Source organism: Pinus tabuliformis, chromosome 4_1 (genome assembly GCF_031772625.1).
Source record: "Pinus tabuliformis cultivar Carrire ecotype Pingquan chromosome 4_1, CPIR1, whole genome shotgun sequence".
Taxonomy (NCBI): Eukaryota; Viridiplantae; Streptophyta; class Pinopsida; order Pinales; family Pinaceae; genus Pinus; species Pinus tabuliformis.
In genome coordinates this window covers 786,399,627-786,417,495 of record NC_142303.1, presented here as the reverse complement: position 1 = coordinate 786,417,495, position 17,869 = coordinate 786,399,627, and the positions used below count along the sequence as shown (strand labels likewise).

At 32.8% G+C, this 17,869-nt stretch overlaps 1 non-coding gene and 1 pseudogene across 1 annotated transcript; one reads left to right on the top strand and one right to left on the bottom strand.

Annotated features, from left to right (window-relative positions):
* Positions 1-13,593, top strand: part of LOC149178547 (thioredoxin M-type, chloroplastic pseudogene) — a 36,724-nt pseudogene extending 23,131 nt beyond the window's left edge.
* Positions 13,594-17,407: 3,814 nt separating this feature from the next.
* Positions 17,408-17,481, bottom strand: TRNAT-AGU (transfer RNA threonine (anticodon AGU)). The gene has a single exon. It is a non-coding gene; the product is annotated as a tRNA-Thr (tRNA).
* Between the last annotated feature and the right edge of the window lie 388 nt (positions 17,482-17,869).

Below are 17,869 nucleotides of genomic sequence, written 5' to 3'. Positions count from 1 at the left end.
TATTTTTTAAGAATCAACAGAAGTAAACTGAGCATCACCTCATTAACTCAAAGTAACTGAACTAGACTCCTATTTTTTAAGAATCAACACAAGTAAACTGAGCATCACCTCATTAACTCGAAGTAATTGAGCTAGACTCCTTTTTTTTAAGAATCAACACAAGTAAACTGAGCATCACCTCATTAACTCGAAGTAACTGAGCTAGAATCCTATTTTTTAAGAATCAACACAAGTAAATTGAGCATCACCTCATTAACTCGAATTAAGTGTTCTTAACTAAGTGAAAAGTGTCATGTCACCTCATTTAACTCCTCAAGTTGTCCGTTGATATGGAATTTCGAATTTCCTCAATTTTATTTTGTTTAGATGATCTTCGGCAAAATCGCATAATCAATCGTTTGTCGACGCGTTTCGAACCAACCAGTGTGGTTCATCGTCAGGACAAGTTGAAGAACCAATCCGGCTTAGCTTGATTAAATAGAGGTGCAGAGACTCCAACGGTTATAATGTCAACGGCTAATTTTGACCAATAACCCTAGTCAAATCACTAATTAGTATTCCTAGAAAAAGGTAAGTAAATGAATTTCGCTTGTTTATTTAGAAATAAATATATCTAATATTAACTATTAAGAAAATTCATAGAGTAATAACCATATTTCAGTTATAAAGGACATTAGTAAATTATATCTTGTATAAAGTACATATTTATTAGATAAATTATATTAGTAATTATCCCCATATTGTTTAAATACAACTAAAAGGTGATAAACCATTATTATTTTTAGGTGATGTGTAATAATTATTAATGGTTCATTGGTAAGTTAGATCTTTAAATTATATTAATTTTATCTATTATTTTAATAATAAGTAATGAATGTTTAATAGTAATCTTATCTACTTAATAATTCATAATTCCAAACAAATTGTTAAGTCATTACTATTCCTAGGAATTAGTTCCATTAGGTACATAGAATAACTAATATAATTGGCAATAATTATCCCTTAAGCCTTATGGTTAAATAATCAATATTACTTTAATATTTTAAGTTTAACTTAGTCATTATAAAATTACTTATAAGGTAAAGTCTAGGGTTGATAAAGTTCAAGTTTATTGAAATTGGTATCCCAGATATTATTGAATATCTTAATTTAACCTTAATGGTTAAAATTTTTATTCATTCATAATAATCCATATTAATTTATTTATTCCAAAAAATAAATTAAGGTTAATTATGTCAAAATATTTAAAAAAGGGGTTTTTTTAGACAAAAGTTAAAGGTAAACACGATTCTAAGAATATAATAGAAATAAAAATGAAATCAAATCTAATTATAATATGCCTAATAGAATCATGCACCCGGAAGCCCGAAACTAATTAATAACTTAATAAAGACTTAAACACTCCACAATAGGACAAAATTAATTAAGGAAAAAATTAAAATTGAGATTTTTCTTGCCGCATTTTCAACACACGCTAAGGCCACAAAGGCCAAAATAGGCTTGCGACCTAGTACTAGAGGGAAAAAAGGAGTAGCAGCTAGGGAAAGGAAGGTTGGATGATTAAGGTGGAGAGGGACATTGGGCATAGATGCCTCAAAAAATTTGAAACCGTTTCCCAAAACTCGAATTTGCTTCAGATCTCAATTTCACTGCAAATTTCTTCAATTGCTAGCCTTGCAAAATTTCTAGAGACTAGATATTACCCTCAAGAGCCTAGATCTAGCTCTAACCCAGCAAATCTTCTTGAATATCACCTGCACAAATAAAAATACAAGTGCCCAAAACCCCAAATCCCAGCTACAAAAATGGGGTTAGAAAATAAAATTTATTCACAAAAAATTATTATACAAAATTAATTTACAAAATGTACAAATATACAATGCCTCAAATATTTTGGAAGAATAATTTTTAATAAAATTTTGATCCTCAATTTTGAGTGGATTAATTATTTTTTCCACAGTTTGTGAACTTAACAAGGATCAAGCCAACTCAAAACCTTAAGGGGATTAATTATTTTTTCCACCCTCAAATATTTTAGCCATGATATCTAAATATGAGGGATCATGCACCAAAATGTTTTTTACATCAGATTTTACAAATTCAACCCTCAAAGGGGGAATACCCATTCGTTATAGACCCTCATAGTATTTACTCAATTCTGCGACACAATATGATCTAGTAGACCAAGCGATCTGTAATAAAATATTTTAGCCAATTAGCTTAAATTATTCCCAAATTAGTTTTACAATAGACTCGACAATATTCCACCGTAGCTTTGGAGTGAGGCTAAAGGATAAAACTTTGTCGATCATCCGTGTTTAGAAACAAAGATAATCAGTGAGACCAAAACCTCCTAGGATGAAATTCGTCGCCAAAAACATAATCTTACCTAGGCTGTTACATAATTAAACGGTCGCACTAGCATCATTTACATTACAAATTTGCATAATGGGTTTTCAATGACATACGAATTGTTTGTTGATGATTCTGAACTTTGAAAAAGTTCCTTCAAGCTTTTCAATCATGCTTCCTTAGAATGTTGAAAAATGGGTGCAACAAGTCACATAGTATCATTGAAATCTCATTATAATGATCAATGATGATGAAAAAAATTTGACCCTCACTAAAATTAACCAAAAATAGCATTAGTGAGGGCCAATAAATATCGTCCCCGGAAATGTCACCAAAGAGAAAATTAGTGATGGGCATTTAACAACCCTCACCAAAATTGTCATTGAAAATGGCTTTTGTAACAAACCTTAAAGGACCATCATTATATGCACTTATCACAATGTTTCTTTAAGGATTGTCACCATACGCAACATTGGTTGTGAACCTTAAAGGTCTGTCATAGGCATGCCCCTCACCAATTACCTATTTTGTTGTAGTGATTGTTTGTTGAAGGAACACAGAGCGCAAGGATAACAACATTGGATGTTGGAGGCAAGCAACACTCCAGAGAAAGGAAATGAACCCAAGTTGGATTGAATATATCAAGCACCAAAAGACTACAAAAAGGGTCCTTGGTAGATGACTAAAATTATAAAGTAATGGTATTGAGTGGTTGGGTGAGCCATTGTGCATATAACTTCTATTGTAAAATCTAAAACAAGATGTATATATATTAAGCTCCATACCAACTATATTTTGTCTTTTAAGAAATTATTTTTATATGTATATGGTTATTGAACACCGAGGATGGTTTTCCCCCAAGGGGGAGGGGTTTATGATAGCCTAGTCACCTTTCAACTTTATAAATGTTGTGAATATTTGGAGAAAAAAATATATATGTGCACATGGGTTGATTCGGAGGGACAATTGATTCCAGGGCTGAGGAAGATTTTACTTGGGGCATATTTTGGGTTCTTACTACAACCATGAGGAGTCACATATGGAAAGCAAGGGGGAAGGTGGCATTTCAACGATTGGCTTGCAAGACTTGGAAGGAAGATAAAAAACCAACCAGTAATGACAAGGCCAACTAACACAAAAATATAGAATAGAATGGACAAGTGGGCAACATTTGATTCATCCAAAAAATATGGGCCAAACTGGACACTAACTACCAGCAGCAGAATTCAGAAAGGAGAAATTGAGGAAGGAAGCAGCAAGAGAGGAGAGGGGAGACTTGCGCTGAATGTGAGAATCACATTACTACAAAGGACCCATAACATGGTCGACTAAAGAGACTAGGAATCTACACAAAGGGTGACCATCATATGGTGTTGAGGATCTATCATACATATGGTAAAGAGACGTGTATAACTACACAAAGTGTGATTGCATTGGCAATGACAACATCATCTACAAATTGTGTTTACTCTCATCTTTCCGCCGTGGTGGCTTATTTAGCCTCATGTACATATTGATCTGAATATTGAGCAAAATTGTTAATGCTATGCAAGCTCCCTCATCAGTATAAAAAAACATGTGTTTAGGATCGTCTCATATTAAACCAAAATGTGAGGAATTATGTGTCAAGTGTTGAGTGTCTTTTATGAGAAATTTATGAGGTTAATTCGTTGTTTAAAACACATATACAACAAGTAAATTTCATAGAATTAAAACACAGCAACTCATAACACAAAGCTGATAAAGGAGTTCACCCCTCCTAGGCTACATCTCTTTGGATTTGCTTCAATGGCTAGGCCCTCTTTGGATTAATGGTCAATTATCTGATTACATGCACCTACATTACTCCAATGGCTTTTCAACCTGATCCATTGGATACATAATACCCAAAAACCTTAAAAATGACTATCCAAGCTCTGCAATTGGACTTCAGTTGATCTAGGATTGACTTCCTCCCCTCATGGCCCTAGGCTTCCTTAAACTTCAACGTAGAAAAATCACACACAGAAGTGTCATGCTACCTCTACAACCTATTCCATTGTGTTCAAAGCATCCAAATCATCTAGGAATGACTCTTTTTGAGCCAAAATTGGTCGAATAATGAAGAAGTTATGGTCTCTTCAGTTTTCCCTAGGAAAACTCCACCAAATCTGGAGAAACTCCAGTTAACCCCGCCAAATTTGGAGCAGTGTCGAATTTGTCGGACCTTCCAAACTTCCACCAAGCTAATCATGTTTAATTACCATTAAACTCCATTTAGCGCATTAATCGCGCAGTTAGCATTAATGTTGGCTCTTGGTTACAATTTTGGTCACATGCAGAGGTTAAGGTTAGTAGTTACCTCCCAATCTGCCACTTTCTATCACATTAAATAGAAAGTGAACCCCTCATATGTTAAGTCACATTGGCATGGAATAGTGGTAAGTCTTTGGGTTTGTTTGGGCAAGGTTGCGAGTTCAATTCCCTGGCCTGCCAAAACAACATTTTACCTGATCTTTGAGAGGGAATGTGGCGGCCTTTAGGCTTGCCATGTGTCAGCCTCTCATTGGTCCACTTCAATTCCCTTGACCAAATAACGTGTTCACACTTTTCACCATTCAATTAAGCCACCCGTGGCAATATTCCAAGGAATATTCCTTGGAATATTCTTTTTGTTGACTGGGTTGTATGGATGCCTAGTTAGCATCTCAATTAGCCTGTACCCAAAATTTTGCATGTTTGACAAAATGAACAGAAGGCTCTATCTTTCTCATATGAGCTTCATTTTGAGTGAAATGAGTTGCATTGGGATCGTATCTCTGATACAGATGCGATCATTCAGGTTTTGAGTGATTCTGAGCATTTTGATTTTTGAGCAAATTTTTGCCCCTAATCCATATTCCGATCACTCATTCCCATAGACAAGCTTTTGGACCCAAAAAATTCATTTATCTGATGAGATTTGAATACTCTTCTCCTTCCCAAGTTCTATCAATTGATACTACTTGGAAAAATCTCCATGACAACCACTTAGGTTCACGACATGCCTTGCCTTGCAAATGGATTCACACTTCAACCAATGTTCTCCTTTTGTTGTTAACCCAATCCAACACTTGTTAGCTGCTTGTTTATTAAACACCCTACTATACCAAAGTGATCCCTCGGTGCTTGGAAAGTTGACTGATGGCCTTCCCACTGAGAATCATGTTCCTCCTTTGTAACACATGCATTCAATCCAAGCTCTCCTTAGAAACCACTTTTCCAAGTTAAGCCCATCTAAGTGAACTACAACAATGAGTTCCAATATCAGTAATAATAAGAAAAGAAATGATCATTCTTTTACCCCACAGTTCCAAATTCCACATCTAGAAGAATGCATTCGCCATCTCTTTCGCTTCTTAGCGTCAACACATCAAATGGTCTACAATGGCTGCAATTTTTTTTGGCATTTTTGTCCACTTTCGCTTCTTGATTCTATCAACCTCTAGTATTAACATGTTGCTCATGTCATGATTTGAGAATGAAGGCTAATCATGAGCCTCTTACTTAAGTGTGGACCTTCCAAAATCCTGCGACATCTTGTCACAAGAAACACCATTAACCTTGAAAAACACTCGTGCAAGAATATAACTTAATGACCTCTTCCTTTTGCTTCTTCAAAGCAACAAATGTCACATCATGTGAAAATCACCACGTACTCTTACATATTATTGTATAAACCATCGACTAAACACAAGTCGATAAAACATGCTTCTTCAAACAACTGACTTTCAAGTCAAGCAAAAGCATGTACAACAACTTGACGATTTACAACAAGAATTCCACATTCTCATGAAACAATTCGTCACATCTCCCTTTCATCTTTGGAGACAAAATCAACTCTTCCAAGTCGATATAACATACATGTAACAATCAATCGACCACACAAGCTGACACTCATGCATGTGCAAATGATCAACATTCTCAAGTTGACAACATACATGTTAACAAAGAAATCAACCAACACAAGTCAATCACTCATGCATGTTCAAGCACAATGAAACTATTAAAAATTCCACTGTTCACACACACAAACTCTCATGCATGTATAAAAATTCTCAACTCTCTCACAAGTACAATCACAAGTACAAGAATCCCATTGGTATGTACGAGTACTTAAAGAGTTGAAATGACCAAATTTGTTGCAATAAAGTGAGTCAACATACTCCACTTTCGAACACCTTCCTGGCGTAAACATGCAAGTTCAAGAATGCAACATGCATGCAAATTTGTAGTTGCAAATTTCCATCTTTTCTGCATCTAAGTGAGTCAACATAAATCTACTTTTCCAACATCTTGCTTCATGCAATATGCAGCATACTTTTAGGAGAAAATAAATGCATCCAAATAACAAGGAAATGCATCAATAAGGTAATATTTTCATCAATTATCAAAAGAAATGCAAGGCCTTAATTCGTTAAGAAATCTAACCATCTCTTTCCAAACCATTTCAATGGCACTTCTTTCAGCTGCACTTCATCATGTGTATCATCCTGACCCACATCAATTATGGAATCCTCTTTCCCATTCTTGCCAAAATCTCTCTCCACCTTCTTCAAATGTCGTGGATGACTTGTTAGATGCAAATTCCAACACTTGTCTACAAGATGACTCTGCTTATGGCAATGAGTGCAAAAATAATTGCATCTTCTTTTCAACATGGCTTCCATTATCCAATGGACCTTTGGCTTTATGTCTCTTTTGTTTTGAAAGTTTCTTTTGTATGGTTATCCTCTTCCAACACCTCAAAACAGTATGGTTATTCAAACCACAAAAGGAACATGTAATTTTTCTCCAAACTTTATGTGAATATTTACCATGTTTATCATAATCAAAAGAAACTTAATTAAAGGTAGATTTATACCTTGCACATTCACCTTTGTCACCTTATTTAAGAGGTGAATTTGATGAGGTAGTGTCTCTCTTCAGAATACCAACAATGGTTTCAAAGACCTTAGAGTTTTTAACATCCTCTTGTGTGCCATTTCCACTAGTTGCATACTTATGAGCATCTTCTTGCAAAGTGGGTATAAACTTTTTCATTCCTCATGAACACATACTTCACAATCTTGAGGTAATGAACATGTAATTGAAGTCCTTCTTGGAACACCTTCATGTGCCTCCTTGGCTTTGGATCATTCTCCATCATGTTGCCCATAACCAAGACCCAAATACCTAGGCCTTTCCTCAACAACAATTGGCTCAACTATGCCTTGTGCATGTTTGCCTAACCCTTTACCTTCATAGCCCATCTTCATCAATAATCTGGACCCTATTCCTCTAGTGTGTCTTTCAAAAGCACCAAAACATTCATTTTGAGAGGAAATTGAAGGTAAACTTGAATTGCATACCTCATTTTCATGCACATACTTGGCTAGGGTTTTCTTGGTATCATGGAGTTAAATCTCCATCTCATGCATCTTATCAAGAAGCTCTTGCTTCTCCTCCTTCATGGCCATCAACTCCTCTTGAAGTATAGTGTTCTCCTTCCTATCTTCATTCATCTCTTGCACCATATCTCTCATGATGATAAGCTCTTGTAACATCTCTAAATCAAAGAGTCTTGCTAAGGAAGATGGATTAGAAACATCACTTGTTGAAGTTTCCATCACACTTGTAATGCATCAAAAAGCTTCACAATGCTTCAAAAAATTTCTCAACAAAGAAGCATCTCATACGATCTCCCTTCTTCAGCTTACACACATAAACTTGCATAGAGTTAAATTCTCCTTGCACAAATACAAAACCAATAGCTAATTTTCTAGCTAACCTTGGCAAACCATCTCAGGTTTAAAATGAGCTAACAGTGCTCTGATACCAACTTGATCTGAATATTGCGCAAACTTGTTAATGATATGCAAGCTCCCTCATCAGTATAAAAAAACATGTGTTTAGGATCGTCTCATATTAATCAAAATGTGAGGAATTATGTGTCAAGTGTTGAGTGTCTTTTATGAGAAATTGATGAGGTTAATTAGTTGTTTAAAACACATATACAACAAGTAAATTGCATAGAAGTAAAACACATCAACTCATAACAAAAAGCTGATAAAGGAGTTCACCCCACCTAGGCTACATCTCCTTGGACCTGCTTCAATGGTTAGGCCCTTTTTGGATTAATGGTCAATTCTATGATTACATGCACCTGCAGTGTTCCAATGGATTTGAAACCTGCTCCATTGGATTCATAAGACCCAAAAACCCCAAAAATGACTATCTAAGCTCTGCAATTGGACTTCATTTTATCTAGGCTTGATCTCCTCTCCTCGTGGCCCTAGGCTTCCTTAAATTTCAACATAGAAAAATCACATACAGAAGTGTCTTTATGCCTCTACAACATGTTCCATTGTGTTCAGAGCATCCAAATCATCTAGGAATGACTCTTTCTTAGCCAAAATTGATCTAATAATGAAGAAAATATGGTCTCTTCAGTTTTCCCTAGGAAAACTCCACCAAATTTGGAGGAACTCTAGTTAACCCCACCAAATTTGGAGCAGTATCAGATTTGTCGAACCTGCCAAACTGCCACCAAGTTAATCCGAAATTAATTAGGGGTTAATCATGTTTAATTACTGTTAAATTCCATTTAGCGCATTAAGCGCACGATTAGCATTAATGATGGCTCTTGGTTACGGTTTTGGTCACATGCGGAGGTTAAGGTTAGCGGTCACCTCCCAATCCACCACTTGCTATCACATTAAATAGAAAGCGCGTCCATCATATGTTAAGTCACAATGGCGCAGCATAGTGGTAAGTCTTTGGGTTTGTGTGGGCGAGGTTATGAGTTTAATTCTCTGACCTGCCAAAACAACATTTTACCCGACCTTTGAGAGGGCACGTGGCAGCCTCTGGGCTTGCCACATGTCAGCCTCTCATTGGTCTACATCAATGCCCTTGACCAAATAACGTGCTGACACTTGTCACCATTCAATTGAGCCACTTGTGGGAATATTCCAAGTAATATTCCTTGGAATATTATTTTTGCTAACTACGTTGTACGGATGCCTAGTCGGCATCCCAGTCAGCCTGCACCCAAAATTTTGCATATTTGACAAAACAGACAGAAAGCTCCATATTTCTCATACGAACTCCATTTTGAGTGAAACAAGTTGCGTTGGGATTGTATCGCCGAGACGGACGCAGTATTTTAGGTTTTGAGAGATTCCAAGCACTTTAATTTTTGAGCAAATTTTTTCCCCTAATCCAGATTCTGATCACATACGCCCTCCATTACATTCTAAAAAGGCTAGAGGTCGAGATAGCTTACCCATTCGTAATGGATTTAGACTTAAATCCTTCCACTTCTTTCTTTGGACATGAAAAATGTCTGCATAAGACAACAAGGAAGGAATATTTGAGAGGAGTTGTTTGCAAAGCCTGGGAAACAACAACTCAAGCTATGGAGGTCAATGATTTAACCTAGCAGAAGTTGGTCTTGGAGAGTGACATTCTCGTGCTTGTAGATTTTTGGGCTCCATGGAGTCGACCTTGTTGGATGATTCCATCTCTAAAGATGAACTTGCAAAGCAATATGCTGGCAAGATCATGTGCTTGAAACTTAACATTGATGAAAGTCCTAACATTTCCATTGAATATGGCATGTGGAGCATTCCAACTTTTATGGTTTTCAAGAGTGGAGAGAAGAAAGACACGGTAATTGGAGTTGTGCCTAAGACTACATTATTAATAATTAATTTATTTTTCTTTCAAGTTGAATCCTCGAGTATCCAAAGTAATAATCATACTTGTCAATGTTTCAAATCCCAACAGGGATCCATCATCAAGACAATTTTTGAATGATGATAGAAGAAGAGCTATAGTGACAGGATAAATAGTAAAAATATAATTTGATTTTAAGGAGATGAGGTCGGCTTTAAAAAATTATTTCCATTTTTTATTTTTTTATTTTTATTTAATAATTATTTAATCATGTTTTTTAAAGTTATATTATAATCTTAAATTGTATTTTATATTATTATTAAAAGATGAATAATTTTTTTATTAATTATTAATAGTTTTCTTATTATTCTAATGTTATTATAATATGACTAATTTCTGTTATTAAGTTTTAATTCATTATTATCCTTAAATTTTAATTAGTTTAATTAATTAATTAATTACTAAATATTATAATGCTAAATTCATATTTGATAAAGATAATTAATTTTTTTGATTTTGTTATTAATAAAATTTATTTTATTTCTTATAATAATATAACTAATTTTATTGGATTTAGTATTATGATTAAATACTAATTGTTATTGTAAATGTCTTATTTTATTATAATTAATATAATTAATTTCTTAGATAAATACACTTTTACTTAAGTGGAATAATTAATTGATTAATTAATTAATTCCTTAGTAGGTATTGTAGTGATTAATTATTGTTATGTGTTAAAAATTTTGTTATTTAACTAAATGATTAATAAAATTATATAATAATATATTCTTGTTATAAATAATCAATGATATTAATTCATTATTATACTTAAATTCCAATTAGCTTAATTAATTAGTTACTAAATATTATAATGATATAATTAATTCTTTTTAATTTTGTTATTAATCAAAGATAAATAATATAACTAATTTTATTGGTTTTTAATTAATTACTTGATATTATAATTAAATACTAATTGTTATTGTAAATGACTTATTTTATTATAATTAATATAACTAATTTCATTAGATTAATACACTTTTATTTAATTAGAATAATTAATTGATTAATTAATTACTTACTAGGTATTGTATTGACTAATTATTGTTATGTGTTAAAAATTTTGGTTATTTAACTAAATGATTAATAAAATTTTATAATAATTAATTCTTGTTATAAATAATTAATGATACTAATAATAACACTTATTATTAATAATTATTCTTATAAATACCTAATAATAATCATGATAATTATTATTAAGAGTTATAATTAATAACTCTTATTATTAAGAGTAGTAAATAATAGTATCCCATTCTTAGACGTTCTTACCATCAGGAAGGAGGATGGCTCTTTAGGACATAAAGTTTTTAGGAAGTCAACTCACACAGAAAGCTATCTCCACGCTGAATCCTACCATTGCTATCTCCACGCTAAATCCTACCATCACCCATCCCAAAAGCTTGGTGTTCTTAACACTCTTGCCATTAGAGCCCTTCGAATTTCTGATTCTGAGCATCTTGAGGAAGAGATAAAGCATTTATCCTCGGTATTTAAGGGTATAGGCTATAGAGAAAAAGAAATTAGGAAAGCTATAGAAAGAGCGGAAAGGAGGGTGTTATCTCAGGAACCTAAGGCCCAGGACCTATCTCAGTGTGGTAGGGTTTTCCTACCATATATTCAAGGGGTGACAGATAAGATTGCCAAAATCCTAAAAAGGAAAGACATAGTCACACAATTCTCAGCACCTGAAACCATTAAACAAGGTATGAGGTCTGTCAAGGACGATATTGATAGACATCAGCTCAAGGGAGTTTACAAAATTGATTGTTCCTGTGGAAAAAGTTACATTGGTGAAACAGGTCGCTCTCTGCAGAAAAGACTAAAAGAACATGGAGCAGATATTAAGAATGGAAGGTCTCGTACATCAGCCCTTGTGGAGCATTCCTCAAAGATGAAACACCAGGTGTGTTTGGAGAGCACTTCAATTATTGCAAGAGAAGAGCATTATCAAAGATGAAAGATTAGGGAGGCTCTTGAAATTATAAAACATCCACAGAATCTCAACAGGGACAATGGTATAGAGATAAGTGGAAGTTGGCTTCCTTTAATCAAAGAGATTAGGACCACCAGCACATCTCAGGTAATCAGGTAACTGCTCCTCTCCTATTATAACTTTCTAATCTTATATAAAAATAAAAATAATAATACCCCCGAACAGAATTAATAAAAATAATTATTAATTATAACTCTTAATAATAATTATCATGATTTTTATTGGATATTTATAAGAATAATTAATAATAATAAGTGCTATTATTAGTGTCATTAATTATTTATAACAAGAATTAATTATTATAAAATTTTATTAATAATTTAATTAAATAACAAAAAAAAATTAATACATAACAATAATAATTGGTCACTACAATACCTAGTAATCAATTAATTATTCTAATTAAATAAAAGTGTATTAATCTAATGAAATTAGTTATATTAATTATAATAAAATAAGTCATTTACAATAACAATTAGTTTCTAATTATAATATCTAGTAATTAATTAAAATCCAATAAAATTAGTTATATTATTTATCTTTGATTAATAATAAAATTAAAAAGAATTAATTATATCATTATAATATTTAGTAATTAATTAATTAAACTAATTGGAATTTAAGTATAATAATGAATTAGTATCATTGATTATTTATAACAATAATTAATTATTATATAATTTTATTAATCATTTAGTTAAATAACAAAAAATTTAACACATAACAATAAGTAATCACTACAATACTTATTACGGAATTGATTAATTAATCAATTAATTATTCCACTTAAATAAAAGTGTATTAATCTAAGGAAATTAGTTATATTAATTATAATAAAATAAGACATTTACAATAACAATTAGTATTTAATCATAATATTTATTAATTAGTTAAATCTAATAAAATTAGTTATATTATTATAATAAATAAAATAAATTTTATTAACAACAAAATCAAAAGAATTAATTATCTTTATCAAATATGAATTTATCATTATAACATTTAGTAATTGATTAATTAATTAAACTAAATAGAATTTAAGGATAATGATGAATTAAAACTTAATAACAGAAATTAGTCATATTATAATAACATTAGAATAATAAGAAAACTATTAATAATTAATAAAAAATCTCTTAATAATAATATAAAATACAATTTAAGATTATAATATAATTTAAAAAAAAACATGATTAAATAATTATTAAATAAAAATAAAAAATTAAAAATGAAAATAAAAAAAATTTAAGCCGACCTCATCTCCTTAAAATCAAATTATCCTTTTACTATTTATCCTCTTATTATAGCTCTTCTTCTATCATCATTTAGAAATTGCCCTGATGATGGATCCCTGTTGGGATTTGAAACGTTGACAAGTATGATTATTACTGTGGATACTCCGGGATTCAACTTGAAAGAAATGAACCATAGATGCCTCAAATCCAAAATTAATAATAATTGTTGAAAAATACTTGGACTTCCAATCGAAGAATAGAGTTTTCTAATATGAATTTCCATACTGCAAAATCCAGATTCCCTCATTGGATGTTGGGTGGAGATAGCATACCTTTGGATTCCTTGGGCTAGCTTATACTAAGTCTTCTTATGATTGAGGGATGGTGGTAGTTTGGACCTCTAAAATCCCTGTTCAACTGGCAAATTGGTTTGGTACCTGAGCAGTCTTCTCAAGCCCTGGAATCTGGCTTGGGAGTGATGGTTGCATGAGAGGTTCGTTTGTAGCTCGTCTATGGTTGGGAGGTGAGATATTGTCTCTGACTTCTGGTAAGCCATTAATGACACACATGTCTTAGCAATAAATATTTGCAAATTTCCTCATTAGAGAGCCAAACTAATAGAAAATAAATAAAGGCAAGATACATAAATTGGTAAGTTTTTATCATTTAAAGCAAAATCATATAATCATATATCAAAAAGACCCTTATGAAAAATGGTCAATGATGGAGCATTTTTCATCGTAAAATGCTCCATAGTATGAGAATGCATCACTAATATTCACTAATGATACAAAGAAACTCTCTCCCAGTGCCACCCCACTAATATGGGCAAATCTTTATCAACTTACTCACCCACATAGGATTCTATTTATCAACATACTCACCCATGTAGAGAACCTTCTCTTTATCAACATACTCATCCATATAGGAAGACTTCTCTTTACCAACATACCCATATAGGAACCCTTCTAATAAGTTATGAGCTAACATAGGTGGGCCATCATTTGTCAATGTAAAAGCCTTCTTCTTAAACAAGTCTACCATGCATGTGATTATAGAAAAGTGTGTTCTTTCTATTCTTTTCAAATTTCTTATTGATGTTAGAAAATATTCTTTAAATTGTATTAAATTGATTGAATATATTAATTGATGAAGTAAGGTATGTTTGTTATATCCATTAATAGGGTAGTATTTAAGTAAGGGATTTGCATAACCTCAACTACAATATTTTTTACCAATTTTTGAAGTGTTTGATATTCAATTTTGAAAAAAAAAAAGATTCATTTTTTATGAATCACAAATTTATAAAAAATCATCAACTTAATAATAATAATAATAATAATTTCATCGATGTAGCTTCTAATTCATAAGAGTTGATGAAAACTCTTAACATTTTTTGTCAAAACCAACTTAATCAAATGAACCTACCACTTTATCACAAGAACTATTATAATCTAAAAAAAAAAAAAATCCACAAAGTCAACAACAATACAATACATGAGTCCATACACTACAACAAAACAGGTCATTAGTGCCACAAATAACGTCGGAATTCAGTGTTTCCGAGCACGCAAATTAGCGTCAAGCGGTGGCGTAATATTCGACAAAAGTAGGCATGTTCACATTAGCGCCTTTATTTGTGCCGAGAATAGTGTCGAGAAAAGCACAAGTAAAAACGTCAGGATAATGCCAAAAACAGTGTCTTTCATTCTTACTTCCATAGTTACCTCCATTTGTACTTCTAGTTTTACTCTTAATTATAACACCAAATTTTCCATCATAAATACTCAAACATATCTCCCTTTTATTTAAGTGTTATAGACAAAATATCCAAAATTCTTTTAAAAGAAAGCATGGAGCTTTTCAATTCCCTATAACTTTTAAAAATATGCTCAAATTAATAAAGTCTCGTATTCCTTGCAAAGTTACATATATATAAATCAAACTAATAAATTCATAAAAGACAAATTTAAAACACCCATGAAATTAACAAGTAAATCATTAATAACTACATTAACCTTACTAAATATAATATTTATTTTAAAGAAATCCAAACTTCCTATTAAAATTCAATACTATTTCACTTTAAATTACAAAAATATAAAACTCAACCAGGTTTATTAATAAAAAATAAAATAATTTTATTAAAATAATTGTATCGATGAGTTGTCGGTACTCACTGTATCTAGTAGTCAATTATGCAACTAACTTATTTCATAAAATGAGTTGTCTTGATACTGAGTGTATCTAGCCGTCAATTATGCAATTAACCTTTCTAAATACGAAGATTTCATAAAATGAGTTGTCTCGGTACTTGAGTGTATCTAGCCATCAATTATGCAACTAACCTTTCTACATATGAAGATTTCATAGAATGACTTGTAATTAATGCTCTTGAAGCGGGAATCATCTATCCAACATATAACAGATTCCCACAATCAAATTAGTGATATGTTCTCTTGGCACCAACGAACATCAAAAACTACTCATTTAAATTATGTCACTTGATTGGGTTGCATTATAAAAAAAATTACACATCAAACTAATTTTACAACCCACACCACACAATAATTTTACAACTGGTGAAATTAGAACACCAATAAAACCATAAAGACCAACAGGATCTCACAGATTGATTTCTCAACAAACTCAGTTGTTGGAACCATTAAAGATCTACTATGTGGCTTCCCATTGCCCCTTTGATTTCTTTCGCTGCCTCGATCCACTGTGTTTCCTCCATGCAGAGGTAACGAAGATTGAAATGGAAGAATAAATTGACCTCTTCCAGGAGTTAGACCAAGAGGACAATGTCATATAAACATAGGGTGTCGCTAGACTTAGATAACTGGTTAATTGGTCCTGGGATCAACTATGCTACTTCCTTTTTCAGTCGGCCCTCATGTGCTTTGGGTAAATTAAACGGCATGACAGGATTGGGCACCTCGCCTATTGTCTCCAACGCAGGCTTCCAACATTTGCAGCTCATGGTTCTCATGGTTAATCGCCTCACCTCCCCAACATCGTCTGCATCATCCACTAGCAATCTGGGCAAAAAAACAATGTCTTCCTTTTCAAGCATTTCTTTCACACCATTAAAGATTGGGAGCAACACAAGAAGGATTCCGGCAATTCGAACTCTGCTTTTGAAGAGTTGAATTGGCTTTAAATGTGAGATAAACAAGTGAAGATGCCCCAATTCTAACTCTACGTCTACTAAAGGCGCTGAGATCCGGCGCTCGGTTTCTTAGGAGATGGAACTGTTTCACCTCTCCGCCTTGGATCTTTCAGTCAGACAATTTTCATCGGTTATCACGTTAATCTTGCACACTAGAAGTTCCCAATTCGAGTCTTGGCTATGTTTATTTAGCTTCCTTTACAATTAATGCCGCGAAACTGTAATCAATGATGTACTTGGCCGAATCGTTTTTATTTTTCCTTTTTCATTTTCTAATTTAGCTTTCCTTTACAGTTGATTGCAAACCCTAAATGCAGGAGGTAAAATCGTTTTGGTTTTTCCTTTTCCGTTTTGAAATGTTCAAATGTTACTACATTGGCAGCTACTACCTGTTCGTGTTGGAAAGCTCATCTATATAAAATAACAATCCGTGACACAGCGCATCCTTAAGTGTGGGCTGAGACATATATCTATGTAGTTTCCTTTACAGCTGATGCCAACTGTAATTAGTGAAGCCGAACGCCAAATCGTTTTGAATTTTTCCTGAATTGTTCAAATGCTACTATATTGGCGGCCTCTGCCCGTTCGGTTTTGGAAGCTGCATCCACATGAAATAACAAGTATTACAGAGGGCATCCCTCTGCCCGTTCGCCTTTGGAAGTTTCATCTAGATAAGGGCACAGCGGGCCAATCCAAAACATGGAGTGTGCTTTCAATGAGAGTTGAACTCATGACCAAGTTTCATCTACATAAAATAACCACGGCCAAACAGGGCCAATACAAAAATATATCTTTGCTTTCAATGAGAGTTGAACCCATAACCACGGCCAGACAGGGCCAATACAAAAATATATCTTTGCTTTCAATGAGAGTTGAACCCATGTCCTGGCCAATCCAAAAACATATATTTGCTTTCAATGAGAGTTGAACTCATGACCTCCCGCTTACTAAACGGGTGCTCTAACCAACTGAGCTATGAAAGCAAGTTCCGCTTTTGGATTAATTAAGCTCAAGTATCATGTTTACTTAAATTAATTTCAATCATATGGTACCACATGTTTTAATCATAGATTCTTTATGTTTGCGTCCGAGGTGGAGACCAAGCCAGAATTTTCAGGAGATCATTGTCATTTCTATTTTTGACGTTCAATATATATAATACCCTAAATACTTATCATTACATATAGAGAATAAAATTAAGAAATTAAATTTTGGTAATGAAGAGGTTTTAATTGTTAGTAAATTTTGAATGGACAATAGATATCATGTATTTTCGTTTTGGAAGTTAAGGGTTTGAATTTGTAGGGGTAGGGTATTTATATGTATATATTTAAATAATGAAATTGTTGTCCTTAAATGAGATTTTTGTTT